Source organism: Rhamphochromis sp. 'chilingali', assembly GCF_963969265.1.
Source record: "Rhamphochromis sp. 'chilingali' genome assembly, chromosome: 19".
In the NCBI taxonomy this organism is placed as follows: Eukaryota; Metazoa; Chordata; class Actinopteri; order Cichliformes; family Cichlidae; genus Rhamphochromis; species Rhamphochromis sp. 'chilingali'.
In genome coordinates, this window is record NC_137946.1 from 9,403,058 (window position 1) to 9,424,449 (window position 21,392).

Sequence of the window (21,392 nt, forward strand, 5' to 3'; positions counted from 1 at the left end):
CAAGAAATCAGGAACGAGATGAGTCAACGATTTCTTTTCAATTCTCTCTATGGTTGGGCATCTGTGTGTTTGTGCATGTACTAAGATGTGTCAGAAACAATGAGCGAAAACAGTGAAGGACAAACAGCAAGGGAGATGCTCCTGTTGTATAAACTTTGGAAAAAGTTTTTATTGGACGAGAACTTTAGGAATTAAAATATGTCCATTTGTCCTTCCAGAGTCACAGCATTTTAACTTTGCGTTAAAGTTCTTTAAAAACAAATCAGTCCAAACTAGAAGCTTGGTGTCAGGACAAAGAGCCACTTGCAGACACATACAAACATCAGTGCGTTACGGAGTACAAACTTGCACAGAGGGTTATAATGAGCCGCCTGGAAAATAATTTCCCAGTGGTTTTTAGGCACCAACAACTGGATCTGTTCCTTTTCTGTGAGAGTGTCACGACTCACTCAATAAAGCCTCCCTTTGACCAATACAAAATGCGGGTAGGTCAGGGCTGTATCATGGTGCACCATGTCATCATCAATTTTTTTCACTTGGTCAAAGGCTGAGGGTGGGGTGTCATCACGAGACTGCTCTAGTGGAAAATCTTCCATGGAGTGAATTACTGGAGCCAGTGGGGCATCACGAGAAGGCCTGTCTCTTCCTCCCCACAGTCAGCGTCGCACAACCCTTTGTCAGAGCTGAGACTACACGCTCAAACTACAAACTCAGACTGCACGCCACTAAAGGTCATGAACGCATCCCCACACAAGGTCCTGACAGGTCATTAAACTCTGGCTAATCTGTTTCCAAAATTAAGAGATCAGTTAGACGCGTACCAACTTCTGCCTTTACTCTATGTGTTTTGACCTTATATTTAATTTGCAGTAGCACTATGGGATATTTGTGGACGTCCCCATGCATACACCTATCTTGCAGCCACTCTGCCTCCAGCAATGCCCCCAGCCAAATCAGAGTTTGGTGAAACAGGGTTTATGTGCAGCCTGAGTCCATATTGCCTGGCCTATCTTCTCCAGCAGAAAAGATTAACTGGCTAATGCTTGGATAATCTGAATTGACCCCTGGGCTTTATTTTGAGGTATAAAGACAGATTAGCCATAAAGATAAACAGTTTGTTGAGAGCACATGTCTTAACTTTGGGAATATTAAATTAATGGTCAAATCCTACACAGCATGGGTATCATATTAAAAGCAAACTAAAAGCGAACACTAAAATAAAACCTGTCACATTTTCTATTACATTAGCATATGTGGTCACAGATTTATAAGCTTATGGTCTGCACACTGTTTAATCAGGTCAGCTGGAGTGCCCATGCTGGGTGTCAACACTTCTCACCTCTGTTTCGACAGTGATGACCCTCTATGGCGTTATAATCCAAGCTTCAGAGGTTTGATCAGAGTAAGAACCTTTAAGAGATCAGAGGTCAGATTGATGTCTCAAACAAGAATGACTTGTGAGGACACATTAGTGGAGGATTAAACGCCATTCTGCTCTGTGGTAACATGTGTAAAGCGCTATACAAATGCAGGCCATTTATGAATAATTCTTATGTACAGATTTTAAACGATTGTGCTGTTTTTTGCAACAATTCTCCAGTAAACAAAAACCACAGACATTCTGAAAATATTTTCCCAGACAGCGATACGTTACTAAACCCGACCTTATACCTGGGCAGGTCAATCTGCCTTCAAACTGTTCGTAATGTGTGTGAGGTGAAAAAGATTTTACAAGGAAACAATCAAAGGACTTAGAGACAGTTAAGAATCTTAACCTCACCATACCTCTAAATCCTGCTCCAATCTTGGGTCACATCACTTACTCCCAAGCTGGCTGTAATTTCAAATTGTCTGTTGCGGCAAGTTCAACAAACAGTCTAGACACTGTGACAGATCACAGCAGGAAAATGGAATATAATAAGTGTTATTATTTACATGTGTTTCCCAAGTCAGAATGCCTGTCTTGAGAAATGAAGTAATTAATGCATAAATAGTTTTTTTCTAAATGTATTTCTTTTTTTAAACTAACATTTTATATTTAAAACATAAAGCATATCATAGTAATGATATGTCAAAGTATTTCTATCCATCGGAATTTGGTGTAGTATGCTGTCTCGCTGACTTTAGCCAAAGCCTGTCTGCTCATAATGTGATGGAGCATTATTCATTGTACACTTGGGCACATTGACACCTGGCTCAGAGTTAAATGGATTTTGTGATCAACAGGCAAACCTTTCTCAAGCAGTTCACCTATTCCTGGAAAACAGAATATGGCTGGAGGGTTTGAGGATACAGTGAGTAAGCCGCGTGAGTTCGTATAGTGCTGTAAAAAAGTATTTACCCCACACCCCAAATTTCTTGGTTCTTTGCATATTTGCCACACTTACTTGCATCATATCACCAACAAATTTTAATATTAGAGAAAGTAACTTGAATAAATAGAAAATACAGTTTTAGAATGATGATTTCTTTTATTAAACCTACCTGGCCCTATGTGAAAAAGTAATTTCACCTAAAGTTAATAAGTGGTTGTGCCACCCTTGGCAGCCAGAACTGCAATCAAGCCCTTTGCAACACCTGGAAGTGAGTCATTCACCTCAGTGTCGAGGAATTTAGGCCCACTCTTATTTGCTAAATTGATTTAATTTAGCCATTTTTTTGGGTGTTTTTTGTTTGTTTTATATCGTAAACCATGAGCTTTTAATGCAAATTTCCTGAGAGGAAGCATCATTGACCATTTTGTCCGGGATGATTCGGTTTTCGATTTATAAAGTAAAGTAAGAAGTGTTGAAGTCTGTAATATGAAGCAGGTTCATCATACTGAGCAGCTTATAGGGCTTTATTGTGCTGTTTTAGGAATGTGGTGCTTCTTAAGAACAATAAAAACTGATTGCTGCCCAAAAAGCAATAGAGAAAGAAAATTTACACTTACCAGAAAGTCACTTTGACAGTACCATTTTGGACCATATTTGGACCATTTCTACATGGCAAAGATTCAACAAGGTGCTGGAAATATTTCTCAGAGATTTCAGTCCACACGGTTTGTGCATGGTCTCCACATCCATGTTGCAAACTTACCATTCGACAGCATCCCAAAGATGCTCCAGCGGATCGAGATCTAGTGAATGTGGAGGCCATGTGAGTGCAAGATAGAGGGACACACTGTGGTCATAAAGGGATGAACACTGCCACAACAATGCGCAGACTGTAGTTTTTAAACCATGCTTACTTTAAACTTTAGAAGGTTGTCTTGACCATGTCAGTGTGTCTAAATGTACTGAACTGATGCCATGTGATTGGTTGATTAGATATTTGTGTTAATGAGTAGTTTGATTGCTTACAAGTGTAAGCAATCATAGTCCATACATTTAAAGTCCCTACCCTCATTTCCACACTTCTGCCTTCCCTTCTCTCTTGCTGTCTCTGAACACGGATTCCCTCTTTTCCTCTTCCTTTGTCTTTAGTAGGAAAGTTTCTACTGGCAACCTATTAGCCAACAGCACCAAATGAAGTCTCAATTAATGCAGACTCCTGCTGACCCAGTTTGAAAATCAAATTCATCAGCATTCTTGATTTGGTAAAGCCTTTACATTGGATGCTCTTCCTCAAGCAACCCTCCCCATTTATCAGAGTTTGGGACCATCACTAGGAGTACACTGGCTTGTGGTCCCTCTTTTCCCTGGGTGGGTTTGCAGTATGAGCGAATGACCGAAAAGAAGGTGTGGTGACTGTAAGAAAAAGGAAAAAATAATAAAGTGAAAGATTCCTGCCTGATTTAAGTGCATATTGTGCAAATGGAAAGGTGCAACAACACAGTCCATCGAGTTAAGCTGCATTACTTTGGAGCCTGATACTATTCAGTAGCTATCATCAAGAACAGTTAAGAAGCATAAGTGGAGACTTTATGATTTATAGGACAGTGCCTTTAATCAAAGCTACTAAGCAGGCTTAAAAAGGCAGCAATAATTTAGGACATCTGATGAATAAATCAAATAATGATGACTTATAATTATTATGGAAAACTGGAAAACTATCCAAGTCTAATTTTTACACTAGTAAAAAGATCAAATTTTATCTTTCAAACAGTATTTGAACACAATCCAGCACACATTGTTTGGAGAGAGACCAGGGGGAGAAAATGAGGGCACGTCATTTTACATCATGTGGAGAAGTCACTCTCGTCATAACACTTACTCTAGAGCCTCCCAAGAGTGGCGCAGGGCAAGCCATTAAAGGTCTGCTGAGATGCTGCCCGAAGGAGACGGGACACTTGGAGAGAAACAAGTCAATTAGTGAGAGTGTGAAGGTGGCAGTTGAGCAAAAGTCTAAGTTAATCAATGGAATTTCATGTGACACATGACAATGAAGTGCAAGATTACTCAGCACATGTAAATGTTTGCTGTAGATTGTACTATGTACACACATGAAAGAGTTTGGGAGATAAACTAAAGAAAATCACATTATAAATAATGTCTGCTAGCCACTGGGGGACTGATTGCTGCCAGAAAAACTTGAGCTTCAAGTTGTTTATAGGAGCTTCTCCACTAAATCACTCAGGTTTTCACTTAAATTTGCAACCGCATCTGCCTATGAGACTGAAAGTTTGAACTCTTTCCTCCTACTCCGAGTAATCTTTGGAGTTCTTTTCTGAACTGAGTTTTTCTGTCTTATTCCAGGCCTGTTGTGAAGTGCATCGGAAGTTGGTGAGGATGGTACCCTTCATGGCAGCAACCCTTCAAAAATCCTGTTCTAATAGTGACCAAACCGACAGTATGGGGGAAGGAATGAATAAAAGGGGACATTTGCAGACTAGAGATGCAGTTTGAATGTATTCATGGCATTTTTTGCTCCTCACTTTTTCCAGATTTCCTTGGAATATGGAACAGATGTACCTGATCTTCTCTGTTCCTTTTCTTCTAGCAGGACATGTCTGACTTTTAGTATTGTCTTTGCTCCCCTTTTTTATAAATTAGATAGCAATTAACTGGCAACTATAACTGTCAGAGTGAAAAGTACAAAACTAAAAGTACATTAGTCTCCAAAACACAGTGGAGTTTAAGGAAGAAGCATAACCTGGAAATATGCAAGTGCATCAATAGTGTAGAACATTTGTGTAAATGCACTTAACGACATTCCTGTAGCTGTCACATCCAGTTTGCTCTCCACTGCCCTCCTCGACTGGCTCTGATCATGCTTATTTGTAAGAAATTCAGACAGGCGGAGCAGAGAGAAATGCGGTGGACACAGTGATGCTTCGCTGGCTGATGTACAGCGACAGACTGCAGTAAAAGGGAAACGTTGCGTGTTAGGTGGGTCAGCAGATGCCGAGCTGACAGTCGATGAAATATTTAAGTCAACACAACGCTATCATGGATCTGATGTCTGTAACGTGTAAGTGAAATGCAAAGTAGAGAGTGTGTCAGAGTCCATGTTACTACAAAAGACTTTGTTTCTTTCTAAATATAAATGATGGCATGTAGTATGAGAAATTACATTTAACTATAAATAAAATCCCCCTATTTAACAACATATATTAAAATAGCGTAAATTAGCACAATCCTGTATTGAAATCTGTTTTTTCCATGTATTTTTCCTTTTAAAAAGGTATAAAAATGCTGGACAGCCAAAGCATTTGCAAAGTCAAACCAACCTTTTTTCCACCATGTTGGGAGTTTGGGTTTTTTTTGTCCTAAAACTGTAGCTCTTATCAGTCCATGTTTTTGACCACTTTTCTTATTGAACATCTAAAAAGAGAGGTTCAACAAGAAATTATTTGTCCAAAAACTGTATCATAAAGAGCCACGTTGCAAGTCATATATATTAGTGATTTAGATCTGTGGGATTTATATAAGAGATACCCAATTTGTCTGGTAAAGATGGCATTCAAGCCCTTTACATTGCTACCATCTACTGGATAATAGCAGCAAATGCATGGTCTATTACCTCTCTTCTCCCCCTCTACAGTATATCTCAGCACCACGCTAACTCAAGACTATATACTGTGCACAAATGTCTACTGATTAAGCAGCTTTACCAAACAGCTAATCTAGTTATCAAAGTTGGGAAATTATTGAATGATGACGCTGTGTGAAAAATGAGAACTTTATTACAACACGCAAACACTTTATACCCAGTCAACTTTCAAAGTCTGTAACTTACACAGTTAAATCTTGAAAACCGGCAGCATTTGGATACAAAGTCAGACCAAAGCATTTTAATTTGTCATAACACACCACATGCCCATTAACACCCATCTGGACACGTCACAAAACATTGAATAGATCTGAGCATGCCAGACTCCTGAAACACCCCGATTACTTTGCATAATAATGTACTGTACAAACTTCTATTGCATATTGACGCACCGTACAAAAACGAACAAACCGCTCAAAGTAACAGGAACAAAATATTAACCACGCAGAGCAGATTTAGTGTGATGCAGTGCAAATGGTAGAATTAGACTAACGACTAATTAGACTAACTGAAGGTGTGTGGCGTTCGAGGCTGGGCCACAGAGATTGTCACCAGTTCGGTTCCCAAATATGTAAAATAATGTGAAGAGCACGTCGGACTCGTCTGTGCTAAGGCATCCATGACATTTTAAAATGGAAAAAGAAGGCAACGAATGAGCCGGGACTTTTGCTGAGCTGCCGTATAAACACAACACCATGAATCGGGCACTTAATGTAGTCAACTCATGGAACATAAAGTGTTGCCTTCGCAGAGTCAAACAAGCTGCGGATGCAAAACCATGCATATACAAAGAATACAGTATAGAACAACAAAGAGGAAGACATGTTGAAGTTGTTAGTGCCTAGTGAACAGGTAGTGTGCTTGGCGTTTCCAATACGTAGACACCCGTTCGAGTCAATAACCTCTTTAGCTGCCTTTATTAAAGTTGTAAAGAGGTCCAAAAGTGTCATTTAATTGGCCAAATGATAAATAAAAATAAATTAAGGCGAGTGGAACAGAACAATAGGAAAACCCAAAAAGGAAAAAAAGAACTCGAAAACAGTAAATGACCATTTCACTCAAATTGTGTACAAACTATTATGAGAACATGTAATCTGTGTGAAGTTAGCCTTTAACACAACACAAGCTATGCATGAAATTCATCAATCATATGAGTAAAAGCTGTGATCATAACAGCACATAATTAATACAGATTAAAACCCAGAACCTGCATAATTTCCTCACACCTGTTGCTTGAACCCTAAAGAATAATAAGTACTAGAGGCATCTCTCCAAGTGAATACACAGAACCTGAGCCTCCCCATTTGATGTGAACTGGCTCTGAACCCTTTCCAGATGCTGAGTCAGTAGCACATTTAAACTCAGCAGGGATCCAAACAACTGATGTGAAATATTAAATCTAGTCAAACAAAGGCTAGCATGTAATACCATCCACCAAGTTAAAAACAACAACAAAAAAAACCAAAACAATCTACAATAGTTCATGAACAGTTGATTAAAAATCTCGAGGATCACATGCTTAACAGTTCTGCTGAACTGATGTTGTGCCAGATTTTCTGATCTCCCATTAGCTGGCTTATGAATATATTGTACAAACTTAAAAGTATGACACTCGGTAGCGTAAACAGGGCAAATCAAAACTCAAACACAAAGTGGGGGCAAAAAAAATATAAAGGAATAACATATTCACAATTTCTGACATATTTACAAAAGGAAAAAAAGGACTTTGTAGTAAAATTATACATTTAGGAATAGGCCTGTGGCACACCTGGTTCAAAGTCAACACGATGCACATCATTAGTTCATTAGTTCAGCGTCGCGGCCAGAAACCACCTTGTGTATGAGACCAGATTCAGCACACGCACAAGGCAGCGTTGTGGTGCTGTGAAAGGATGCTGCGTTCCTCAGAGGAGCTTCTTTCTCTGCTTTGAGTTTGAAGGGACTGTTCGTTTTCCGTCTCGCCGTGAGGCGTCTTTGGGGACAAACCTTTGTTGGGGGGCCGGCCGAGCCGACGATGAGGACCTTTGAGTTCTGGGGAGACGTGCGAACAGCGGCGAGACCTTTTTATTGGCGGAGGGGAAGTAGCACAGTCCATCTGCGTGGTCGAGTCTTGCTTTTCAAAAACATTGGCTGAATCGTCTGAAGGGGGCAGCGCGTCCCCGACGGAGTCGATGTCGGGTAAGAGCTGTGTGGTCGCACAGAAAGCGGCTTCGTAAAACCCAAATGCCTGCTCCAGAGTTGTGGAACTTTCTTTGAAAGGCGAGGGAACATTCAGTGGTTCACCACTCCACTGAAATAAAGCGAAAATTAAAAAGTTAGCATTATTATTGAGTGATTAAATAGAATTCCAAAAACTAAGTACTTTTATTTTGAAATCCAAACACAGTTGTCAAGAATAAACAAAACAAACAAAAAATTTGCCATTTAATAACTTACGGCTAAAAATGAGATGGACTCATGGAAGCTATATTATATGAATGGAGACATGGAGACAAACTCAGAGATATAAAAATGAATCTACACTGAGTTTTATGTGTATTGCATGCACATGTGATAAATGTGCAAATGATGCAAACAGTAAATATCGATATATGACTGGCATCTGAAAGAATGATAAAGGTGAGTAAATGCAGTCCTAAAAATCCCCGTCTTCCATCTGTCCGCCTAAATAAACTGGTCATCTTTAACAATCATCATCTTCTCTGGAAGTGTAAATATACTCTCCCAATGCCATCTCACAGCGTTAGATGAGCTGCAGTTCAGAGTATGTGTAAAAGCGCTCATATCATAAACTCAATCATCATCAGGGTTACCGTCTTCTTGACTTTAAGGATGCTAAAGGCACTGGCGTCAATAAACACTGAAAAATTTGACATTTTAAATAAGATCTTTGACTGATGCCAGCTGTTGTGCCAGTGCAACCTGGGAATAATCTGAGAACAGCAGCCGTTTCACCGTCTCCCACCACTGGTGCTCATTTGTCAGTAATGTTCTGGTAAATACCAATGAACAGATTTAAATAAACAAAAGCGCTACATTGGAGGTAATAATACCAGTGTTTCAGAACAAATTAGCTTAACTGGTTGTACAGAGATGTAATCATCCTTTGGTCCAAACAGCTGCGTTTTCCTATCAGATTCAGTAAGACCAGCCTGGATCTTGAGAAGGGCAAATCATGGGCTAATCATTTTTGACACATTTTCATTGCTGAGTCAGTCACCTCACTACCACTCCAGGCAAGTCCATCCCTCATGTTCTTCTCCAAATACCTCATCTTCTTCATAAAACATGCCATCCTCATGCTCCGCCTGTTGGGCCCCGAAAACAAAAAGTGATTTGGTAAACCATCGATCTTCTGATGGAAACTGATTGTGTGACCTTTGGCTAATTTCTCTAGGTGTTTACCAATAATCATATTCCAACTGGTGAAAGTATTAAAATGATAATTAAAAAAATGGACTGAAATATATATATATATAGAGGACAATACAGTGAATAGCCAAAGACAAACACACACTGTGAACACACTGGGTATATGCTTTAATGGAAACAGAGCAAAAGGAAAAGGCTAAAGAAAAGCTAGGGCACTGACCTTTGGGACCTCACATGTGTTATAAGTCGTCCCTGGGCCAGGAACGTGGTCAATTCCTGTAGCCATGTCGACAACAATCTCATCTCGATGCATAGGGATAGGTGGGCCACCGCGTTCCTGTAGGGCTAGGACGATCACTGTCGTATTATCTGCACGGAGCATGCGTTCCTTCCAAAACAACAGAGCTGTGCATCCCAGCCGGCGGGCACAAGACATTCCCTTTGGCCCCTTAATAAATTAAGAGATAAAGAGAATCAATGTTTTCAGGTTTCCAGTGATACCACTTTAATTGAAATTGTGTTTACTTGAGGTGAAAGTGTGAAAATCAATTCAAAACTGCCCCACTCTAATAAGTATAGCAGGCATCTACCTTAAGAAACGTTGTAACCGTTTTAAATTCCAAACCACTATACTGCATGTAAACATAACATTAAACATAACGTAAAAATATTAAAATGGTACTATTACGTACCACCATTTTGTCGTGACTATAACACATATTAACAGCATTCTTGGGTGGCATCATGTTCCACAGTCCATCACTGCCGAGAATAATGTAGCGATGTCGTTTGGGGTCAAGGGTCATCACGGTGGTATCAGGCTCAGGAGAAACCACAAACTCTCCACTGTAGAAATCATAGCTCCAGAGGTCACCTGTCAACACACAAGAAATTATAATTAGTGGGAATAGATTAAAAAAAAAAAAAAAAAGGCCATTACTCACATCGTGCACTTACATTTAAACATCTCATAAATAAAGAGTTAAATTTCTCACCAAGGGATCGGGCTACGGCCAGGAAAGGGATCTGGTCAATGACTGTACTCCTCCTCACAGGGCCATTGTGGGTCAGCCTGGGCCTCTTCCACACAACACGGTTCACCCCAGATTTTTTCATTACACTACAAAAATAAAACAAAGAAACGCTTCAATACAAGATTTTGCTCAAAATCATTGTTATTAATGACACCCGCACGCATCAAGTGAACTGCAGTCATCATTCTACTGCTTGCAGTTAATTGCAGCTTGTGTTCACACAGTAATGATAGATATAATCCTGCACAATGCCAGTTAGGCTGATTTGGGCATGATCAAAAAAAACAAAACACATCTAGTTAGTTCCAAGTTGCTGGCCAAACACCCTCTGACTATTACTGTAGATAGCTATAGATACACCCATCGTCCACTATGTTGGGAACACCTGTTCAGCTGAGTGTTAATGCAAATATCTAATCAGTCAGTCACATAGTACAAATGCAATATGTTTAAGGCATGTAGACATGCTCAACACGAACTGTTGAATTTCAAACCAAGCTTCAGAATGGGGAAGAAAGGTGATTTAAGTAACTCTGAACGTGGCAGGGGTTCTGAGTATTTCGGGAACTGCTGATCTACTAGGATCACACACACAACTATCTCTAGGGTTTATACAGAGGTTCCTCCCCATAAAAGAAGAAAAAAAATCCAGCAAGCTGCAGTTCACTGGGTCAAAATGCCTTGTTGGTGTCAAAAAAAAGGGCCAAACTGTGTCAAACTAATAGGAAGACAACACTAACTCAGATAACCACTGGTTATAACGAAGGTAGAAAAAGATGATGCAGAAGAGCAGTTCTAAATCGACCACACACTGAACTCTGAAGTAGATGGGCTACAGCATCACAAGACCACACCCAGTGACAGTCCTGTGAGCTAAGAAGCCTCAGGAAACTGAGGCTACAGTTCACTGGGCTCAGCAAAACTGAACAAGAAAAGATTGGAAGAGCCTTGATTTCTCCTGCAACCCATGGATGTTAGGGTCAGAATCTGATGTAAACAACACTAAACCATGGTTTTATCCTGCCTTGTATCAGTGATTCAGGCTGCTGGTGGTGCAATAGTGTGTGGGGGAAGTTTTTGTGGTACACTTTGCGCCCTTTAGTGCCAAGTGAGCATCATTTAAACACCACAGGCAACCTGAATACCGTTGATGAACATGTCCATCCCTTTAGAACAATGTATCTAGATGCTTATGGCTGAATTTGTGATGCTCATCTTGTAAACAAGGACCGAAATGTCTGAGGAATGTTTGGTTGCTGAATCTATACCATGAAGACTTTTTAGTTCTGATGGTGAAAGTGGCTCCAGTCCACTACCAACTAGGTGTACCTAATAGAATGTCTGATTAGTGTAGTCAGTATTATGAGAACTGCCAGCTAAAGTTAGAAAAATTGATTTGAGAAATCCCAAGCTGATGTATCAGTTCAGTCTCAAGAGTTTGGACGAAATAGCCATACCCATTTGGTCTGAAGGGTTACAATAATGTATGTATGTATGTATGTATCTTTATTTATTTCAGACATAATAAAACAAACAAACAAAAAAAAACCAATATATACTCGTCTACATGTATTTTCATTTACGGATACGAATATATGTGTAGATATACACACACACACGTATTTGTACAGACAAACAAGAAAGAAATATAATAACACTATAATAACACAATAACACTGTTTATCGTCTGGTTAATGCAAAGTAATATTATCTACCGGTAATATGCAACCAATGCAAATTGCTCAATAGCTGAAGCAGCAGCTAGCTAGCCTTAGCAGGGTTTCTAAAGTTCCCAATTGAAAAATGCTAAATGGATTCTATTTTATGCTGGGACCAAGCACACTTGGCTATGTTTATTTCATGATTAACGGACTCCTTTTCTGCATTATCATTAGCCAGTTTAGGAACAAGCACAATCAAGACAGCTTTTGAACTTCCACTGAGAAGCCAACCAGCCAACATGTGGCTTAAAGGTATAAGACGCCACCCACTGAGACATTAAAATATTTTCAGACATTGGTAACAAAAGGTGTTTAATACATGGACAAGTTATCCAAAAGACATTTAAGCTTGACAGAAGATCAGCAATGCTGGAACTGAACAAATGCCTGGATTTGAATGGTAAATGGGCTGGTTCTTATATAGTGCTTTTCTACTGTAGCAGACGGGGATAGAACCACTAACCGTCTGATTAGTAGGTGACCTGCTCTACCTCCTGAACGAGAGCCACCTTACATTTATTATTTGGCTATCTGACAGAGCCTCTAACTCTGTAGTCTTGACAAGTTCCTCACAGAAGAAGTTCTCTGAGGTTCTGTTCATGACTCACCTGCCACCAAGTCGTTCAATCCTTTCCTTCTCTTTAGGAAGTTCAGGTTTATGGTCTTGTGTTACTTCAAGTGCCTGGAGCGTGATGTCAGAGTCATTTTCTTTCACTCCAACCACTACAGCTGAATCCCCTACATGGGCAACATACATGTGAACCCCACGGATGACAATGACACTAGCTGTGGTGCCCGATGTACTGGGCAGCCCGGTAATAGTCTTTGGCCACTCAGCTGTAAGGGGAAAAGAAAAGTCAAATGTAAGTCAGCTTTCTGAGACCACTTAGCAAAAAATCTAGACAAGCGTACCAATATAACAAGAAATGTTACATTAAAAGGTAAGCAGAAGTTACATTAACATTATGAATATGATACTTAGAAACTTACTCCAGACCTATGAAGCATAGAATTATAACGAATGCAAGGATTAACAGTGGATTTCTGTTTGTGTGTTAAATCTATGCCTTAGATAAGTTGTAAATAAAAACCTTAAGCTGATGTAGGTTATGCGGTTGGCTCTACAGAGATTCACAAGTCTGAATGAAGCTTCAGTGAGTTAAAAAGCTGATCCAATAAAGGTGTTAGCACAATCAGAACTAAAGGGAAGTGGTTTTAAATGGTTTTAATTGAGTTCATTGAGTCCCATTATCAATGTTGGTATATGTTTTGTTTGTTTCCCCTAAAGTTGCACTGGAAAATAATGACGTTAAACTCTTCCCAATGGAGCTGCTCCCTGCGTAAGTCGCACGCAAGAGTATTTTTTTTCTTTTTGTTAATATTGTATGATAATAAAAACAGATGCATTGACTGTAAAACAACAAACAAACAGAAAAATACAGGCCTGCTTTTTCCCTGCATCGAAAAACAAAAAAAGAAACTGAATTAGAAATCTAGGCAGAATCACAGTTGGAAAGCTCATATCTAAAACAGCCTACTACATAAAAAGAAAAATTACAAGGTCAGCTTGCATAAGAAGGAGAGGCATATGTTCACTTTTGAACCCCGAAATAAAATTTTATAAAAACCTCTACGCTGCCTTATAACCTTTAGGGAAACCACAGGAAACTGTGGATTTTGCATCTTCGTGACCTCTTCTTACAGCACCTACAGGAGGAAATGAAGATCGTGTGTTTGTGTGTGTGTGAGAGAGTGTGTGACTGTGTTTTAAGGGCGGGGGGGGGGGGGGGGGGGCACACAGCTGAAAACTGTTTTTTGACTTTGAAAAAAAAATCCAGTCCCATAAAGCTCATCTTACCATATATACTTTAAAACCCGCAGTCCCATGCTATTTGGGAAAGACTGAACATTGACTCGTGGTTAATTGCATTTCATTCCATTTATCAAAAATAATGAAACTATGAATATTATCTCTGAAAAATTATCTCTAAAACAGTATTTTCCCTGCGTTTTAACCATTAATTTCTTTGGCGACCGGGCTCAGGGGGTTGGGAAGCGCATCTGTAACCGGAAGGTCGCCGGTTCGATCCCCGGGCTCTCTGTCTTGGTCGTTGTGTCCTTGGGCAAGACACTTTACCCTCCCGCCTACTGGTGTTGGCCAGAGGGGCGATATGGCAGCCTCGCTTCTGTCAGTCGGCCCCAGGGCAGCTGTGGCTACAACTGTAGCTTGCCTCCACCAGTGTGTGAATGTGAGAGTGAATGAATAGTGGCATTGTAAAGCGCTTTGGGTGCCTTGAAAAGCGCTATATAAATCCAATCCATTAATGTCTTTGCATCCTATCATATCAACATCATATTGTGACAGCCTCGAAGGCTGAGTCGAGGTCAGATGACAGCTCGCTGTTAATTGTAACGGGATTGGCCGTCGGGGGAGCCACCAGCAACCAGCTGAGTGGGATGCTGCCTCACGCGACAGCATTTTGCCATCTAAGATGCCGATACTCGTAATTGTTAGATTTTATGCCCGTCGTGCTGCAATAAAGATCACCAGCGAAAAAATATGAGGGAATAAAGTGCAAGTTAGATAACTTGGATGACTCACGTAGCTCTTTCCACATTGCGTGGTGGCAAGCGATGAAGCCTTTCCGTAGAGCGGCACACACTTCACTGTGATCCTTCGACCAAAACCCCCGTTGCCTTTTCAGCAGACCCCACAGATTCTCCCTGGCGAAATGCGCTGCTTCTCGGCCCCCGTGGCCATCGAAGACGGCGAAAAACGCCACGGACCTTCGAGTATCAACTAGATTTTCCGCGTCTTTTTGGTCTGATGTTGGTGCACTGATGTTGTCGCTATTCCCGTCTGATAAACTCTCTGTCCACGCTGCAGTAGCTGGACTCGACTCGGCGGAAACCTCGTGTCCGTGGGTCTCACTCTGAGTCTGTTTGATAGCTTCACTTTCCGCTTTCCCCGGTCCCCCGTGTCTCTGAGAATTTGGATAATCTTCGGCTGGCGTCGGCGTCGGCTCGTACTCGAGTCTTATCTCGACAACATCCTCCATGTATTTTCTCCCTCCTTGCTCGGAAAATGCACTCATACGGAATATCATTGCGTCGTCCATGACTGTGAACTCCGTGTGGCACGTACCTAAGCAATAAAAGGCTGCATGTAGTTGCTAACTGCAGCTCCAAGCTAAAATTTTAAACCGATTTTGCCGCGATTGTGTAGCCGAAGGCTTCCTGCCTTTTTTGTTTATCTTCTCAGCTACGTCCCGCTGTACGTAATGACGTCGCTTTACTCGCTCTCTCTCCCTCTCTCTCTTTAAATGCATCAACTCAGACACTTCGCATGGCACTCCCGCCTGTCGTGCTGCCTTCATGGCAGCTCGAAAACCTCGCAACGACAAGCTCATGTTATATTATACCTGAAACATTTGCTTTGGTATTATAGTGGTAACAATAAATAATTTTCAAAAGCCGACTCTTTATTTGGCTGTAGCAAATCACCCTAAGATGGCAAAAAGTAGACTCATTAAACATTATTTATTAATAACCGGACTATCAGTGACTATGTGTTCAGAAGCTTCAGTTTCTATAAATTGGGAAAATACATTTAAACATAACTGGAAGTTATGCAAGGTTTTGGTCTCAGTTATCAAAAACCGATCTGAAATAAAGCCAAAAAACCTTGTGCTTTTCAAGGTAAAGGTTTCCAATTCACAAAAAAATTACTTACTAAAATAACTGTGTCCCACTCAAACTAGTTAAGTATTAACTGCACGTAATTTGATGGTGGCTGTAACAAAAGCTTATAGTACTAGAGATACTCTACAAAAAAAATAAAGAAATAGAAAAAAAATAGTTTTGTCTCCCTCCATGGTTCTACCCCGCTTTGCTTCCTGTTAAAAAGGAGTTTTTCCTTTCCACTGTCACCAAGTTCTTGTTCATAGGGGTTCATCTGACTGTTGGGTTGTTCTCACTATTACTGTAGGCTGTACTGTCTTTATCTTACAGTATAAAGCACCTTTAGCTGACTGTTCTAGTGATTTGGAAATCTATTGAAAACTGAAAATATATTGGAAACTGAATTTAACTGTGTTTTTATTGATTGATTTAGTTATTTTCCCTTCATACTCAATTACCTCAAATTACACAAATTTATCATGACTAAGCTAGCAGTTGTTCCAGTATCCTAGCATTGTGTATAACTTGTGCTATGAGAAACAATGGTTGTGCTCACACAAAGCTACAACTGCTGGACAGAAATCTCCAACACATTCCAGATAGTGTGGCGTGTGCGCTGGTCTTGTTAACTCTATAAGCTTTTTTTCATTGCTTGGGTAATGAAAACATTAATGTAAAAACCAAATGTGGAGATGCTTCTTACAGAGAGCTTATTACTGCGAGTGTTTGTCGATAGTATTATAATTTTGGTCATAGTAGACATTTACTGGCATAATGCTCGTTTCTTGCGTAGCACTTAGTCTTTCCTGGCAATGGAGATTGATCATGTTGTAAAATAAAACCACAGATTTCATTAAAACACACCACATGAAATAATGTAAAAAGTTTAGGACTTCTTACTCCAAAGCAGTGGTCTCTTTATGAGCACTTCGAGTAGTGTTACAGTAATGCCAGGTGGAGGCAGTGTTAATCCAGCCAAATAAACTATCTTTTTTTTTTAACCTTTTCTCTCATATTCAAAGATTTCAAAGCATATAATGTATACTTTCATTTAATATAAGAAAAGAAAATATTTGATCTTATGTGTCATGGTAGGACTATCATGGTTTTGTTGTTCTTCATATAAAAGGTGCTTCCACATTCCCTGTCTTGCTACAAGTAAACCAGATACACAGTTATTTATGATTTGGTAATCTCATCATTGACTCTGGCTGTAGTGCATGTTTAATGTGAATGTCTAAGCAAACATTCAAGTTTGAGGTCACAGGTGCTACTGTGCATGCATGCAGCAGTTTTGCAGCAAGCATGGAGAAGCAAACAATAGATTGGCTTTGTGGCTTCCTGGAGCCTGAGAGATGTGCCAGATGTTTTACTCTTATCCCACCTCACAGGCCTTTTTTCTTTTGGAATATTGACATTTTTAAATATTGGTTTAATTTGTGATATGATCACGGAGAAATATTTGATATAAACACGGAAGGAAAATAAAATCTTGCATTCAAACATGTCTTACTGCAATCTAACAAGGCACTGAAACATAGACTATATGCATTTTCAACAAGTGCTTAGATGTGAGCTTTGTGGTGGATGTTTGCGCTTTAGGGGGAAATCTTTATGTCTCTTTTTAATGTGGGTATGTATTCCTGTCCACATGTGTGTGTCTGTGCATGCGAAAGAGGGAGAAGGGGAAAGAGAGGATCCAGGTTTAAGTGGAGAAAAAGGAATTTCCCACATTATGCTTTCTCTCAGTCTCTTCTGCTGCTTTATCCCTTAATACCTAAAGCTTTGACCTTGACTTAAACCCAGAAAACCCCAGGTTTTAGTATGCACCCTTCTTTCTTTCTTTCTTTCTTTCTTTCTTTCTTTCTTTCTTTCTTTCTTTCTTTCTTTCTTTCTTTCTTTCTTTCTTTCTTTCTTTCTTTCTTTCTTTCTTCCTTGTTTATGCCCATTAATAGTCCAGCCCTCAGAGAGGTCCTGTCTGCGTACAGACCACTATTACAGATGAAGAGGCAAAGTGATTTCCATGTAAATGGTGTCAGAATGTCATTTTCAAGTGAAGCTGCTGAGAAAATGAATTCCTGAAGACGAGAGAGATTACCAAGGGGCAATGACACCTGGATTGCATTCTCACAGATTCCCTGTGCAGCTCTTGTATAATAGTCCATCCATAAAAATAGCTTCTTCTTTTTTTTCTTTTGGTTTTCGCACAGAGTAGATACTAAAGTGTCAGTCAGGCCAACCAAAGAGGGTAAAAGAAAAAGGACTCAAATATTACCATATAAATGTATGCTAATATAGTCATTTGTCATTATTTGATATGAGCAAATCACAGTTAAACTGAATGTGAAAGTATGTGAGCAATCTTACTGAAGAAATGTATTTACACATCACTTTGTAGTATAAGTACAAGTTGTCCAAGGTAAGTAAATAGATAATGTAGAAATCACTAGACCTTAAATGTATGCTTTGTCTATGTGACACGTTCACAACGAAGAAAAAAAAAAAACTCAGGAAAGACAAAACAATTAAGAATGAAAGATGCCAAAAAGGCTAGGACCAAACATCAACATGTTTCTCAAGCCCTTCAGGAGAAAGCCTGTTGCCAAATTTCACAAACGTTGATATAGTTCTTCATCATTGCTGTGTGACTAACCTCATGGAACTTGATACTGAGAATTTAAATGAATTTGAGATTCTAGGAGGTTTCGCTTCTGCTGTGAGAAATATGCGGTGGCGCATTTCATCTCTGTCTGCAAATGCAAATGAAATGCACTACCACACAGCTAATGCGGATACAAATTTCATTAGCATTCCCATTAGCTGTTTCCTTCATTTAGTAATAGCTTTAAATAAATAACTTAGATCGAACAAAATGCAAGTCTTACTGATCATAGAGGATATCATTCACAACATAGTGCTTTTTCTGGAATAATGCACCTTTTTCTCTTCAAAGTAATTTGTGCAGCTATTGCTGTTTTCACAGAAGAACTCCAGAAAACTTGCTTTATCATTACCACAAAATACTGCATTATATAAATACCTCTCACATAGGTATGAACAACTGGACATCGCACAGACTTTGTACCATAAAGCTGTTGGGTTAACAATGATTTAATATCTGATCTGAGTGCATTGAACATTTGCATCGGCACACGCAGCTCTGTCAAGTAACGGCTAGAAGTTTACGATAATGAGTGATATCAAAAACAATAACAAGAATGATAGATATTATAAAGGTGACGAGGAGCTCAAACACCAGATTGTGTTCATTTTTATCAGCCGAACACTTAATAGACATAAACAGGGGTATGGCAGTCATTTGCATTCATCAAAATACAAATATTTTGCTCTATGATCAGCTTCTCCACACGGTCTGTCTTTTGTTGATTCCACCTCGTGTTCAAACTGCAAGCAGCCTGGTCATTCTAATCACCGAAGCAGCATTCCTGCCAGATACAGCCATGTTTCCTTTTGATTATCTTTCCACTGTCACACTCACAGGTCTGCTCCTGTTAGATCGATGACCGTGATATTGACTTGAGGTTAATTCAAAGCTGCACTGCTGAGTTAGATGAAGGATTTCGATAAAAGTGCTGATGATAAGAGTGCAGTTGAAACGAAAAAGGCTTTGGGTCACATGCCCTGACATTCCTTCATTGCAGCATCAGACTATTTACGGTTCCCCATCTTTTTTTGTAAGAGAACTTAAAAGCTGTTATTATATGTGGTGTGTACTTGAATCTACAGTGCATTGTACAGGTTGGCTTAATCCTGCTGATTTACTGTTGCTGAATCCTGTATGACACATAGCTGTTCAATAATCCTGCGGATCAATTTCTTTTGTTAAACAACATCATTGCACACAAGAAGATGCATTTATCAGTCGACATTGCCCTCATTAAAATAACATAAAGCCAGTTGCTGCTGCTGCACAGGTGACGTGTTTCTGAAAAATGAAAATCACACAGAAGTGTATGGTGGGAGACAATAGAAAAGGGCAGAGCTTAATAGTCATGCGAATCAGGTGGCCTCAAAACCTCTAAAATTTCTATAGGTGAGAATGTGTTTGTCTTTGTTATCTCTATGATGAATTGGGTATTTTCCTGCTTTGTGACCTATGCATCTTCAGGTTCGAACCAACCCCCTCAATGTGTATAGCTGAATAGAAATGAGAAAGAAGAAAAAAGCATTTCAATTTCACTCACTGCGAGCACCGGCAAGAGACGCAGGCTGGTTTTGCTGCAGGTAAACGTGGATACCCTGTGGGATACTTTTTGCAGATTGTGAGCCACAAAGCACGGCTGTTTCTCCACATTGCAACAACACACCATGGTTCTTTGCAGGTATCTTGAACTCTGCATCTTTATCGAACAGGTATACACAAATGCACTTGTTTCCAAATTGTGCTAAATCATCCAAGATGACAGAGCTTTCTGCTATACATAAACAGTTGCGATATAATAGTTTTTGTAAGAAATGAGAGGGTGGTGTTGAGCACAGATGCAGTAAAATTAATAAAATGCACATTCATTTAGAGTTGAGTGCAAAATAAAGCACTGGTATTTCCGAATACAAGAATATATTTCCTTCTCTTTTTAATAATCCCAGAAAATAAGACCAAAAATATTATTTTATTTTAGTTGAACAGTTTCTAATGTCCTTGAATGTGTGGGGTGTTAGTCCTCATCTGTAAGAATAAACTGTTAGAGTGTAGCCTTAGGACCCTGAGGATATTGGACCTAGGTTGCTGCAGAGGTAGGTCTGTGATTTGTATTCACCCCATCTGATAGCGTCTCCTAGATCACAGATGGATTATTTAGGCTCTTCCTCCAGCATAGGCTCCCTCTTTTAACCCCCACCACCACCTTTTTTTATTTATTTTTTTACACAGGTCTAAAATGAACCCTCTTTTTCTTTTTCTTTCTGCTTTCATTGTGGGCTACTTGCATGCCTCAACAACACACAGTGGCAGAGACTTGGCTTCACTGGGAAAAATGAACCAGTAATACTTGAGGAATAACCTGGAGGGGTAAGTTGTAAAGTTGTACTCATTCATATTACTCATTGCTTAGTAATTTTGCTGCTGTTAGTGCAGTTTTTTGGCATAGGTGGCTTCAAAGGCAACTGAATGCTTTTTCAATTAATTTAGACTTACACGCGCAGACAGTCCACGTGCTGTAGTGCTGAAAGTTGTTCATGTAGGCAGTAATGCTATAGCGTACCTGTAAACCTTAACCTTTTTTTCATTCTTTAAATGTGTTCTGATTATTAGTAAATCATCATTGAATGATTCTACAATTTGCAATCTACTTAGTGTTCACATGTTAAATAATAGCTCAATCATAATTTTTCACCTTTGTTATTAAGTCTTAGATAATAAAATGCTAGTCTATACTGTAATCCTAGTGGATTTGAATGATGTCAGACCAAAAATAACCCATGCAAATTTTAAAAAGACATAACAGCCCTTTAAGAGAACCCCTTTGATTTCTAAAAATCCGTTGGTGGTTCTAGATGCATTTGGCTGTGAATGTGTGCAATTTAATTATCATTAGAATTCAAAAGAATAACTCATACGTTACAGCTTCTCTTAATTTGGTAGTTCTAGCTT

At 39.5% G+C, this 21,392-nt stretch overlaps 1 pseudogene across 1 annotated transcript; it reads right to left on the reverse strand.

Annotated features, from left to right (window-relative positions):
• Positions 1-6,088: 6,088 nt before the first annotated feature.
• Positions 6,089-15,381, reverse strand: LOC308386753 (protein phosphatase 1D-like; annotated as a pseudogene). The gene is made up of 6 exons (XR_013974722.1): positions 14,703-15,381; positions 12,709-12,937; positions 10,341-10,465; positions 10,038-10,219; positions 9,566-9,793; positions 6,089-8,263 (listed from the first exon to the last, which is right to left on the reverse strand). The product of XR_013974722.1 is annotated as a protein phosphatase 1D-like (transcript).
• Between the last annotated feature and the right edge of the window lie 6,011 nt (positions 15,382-21,392).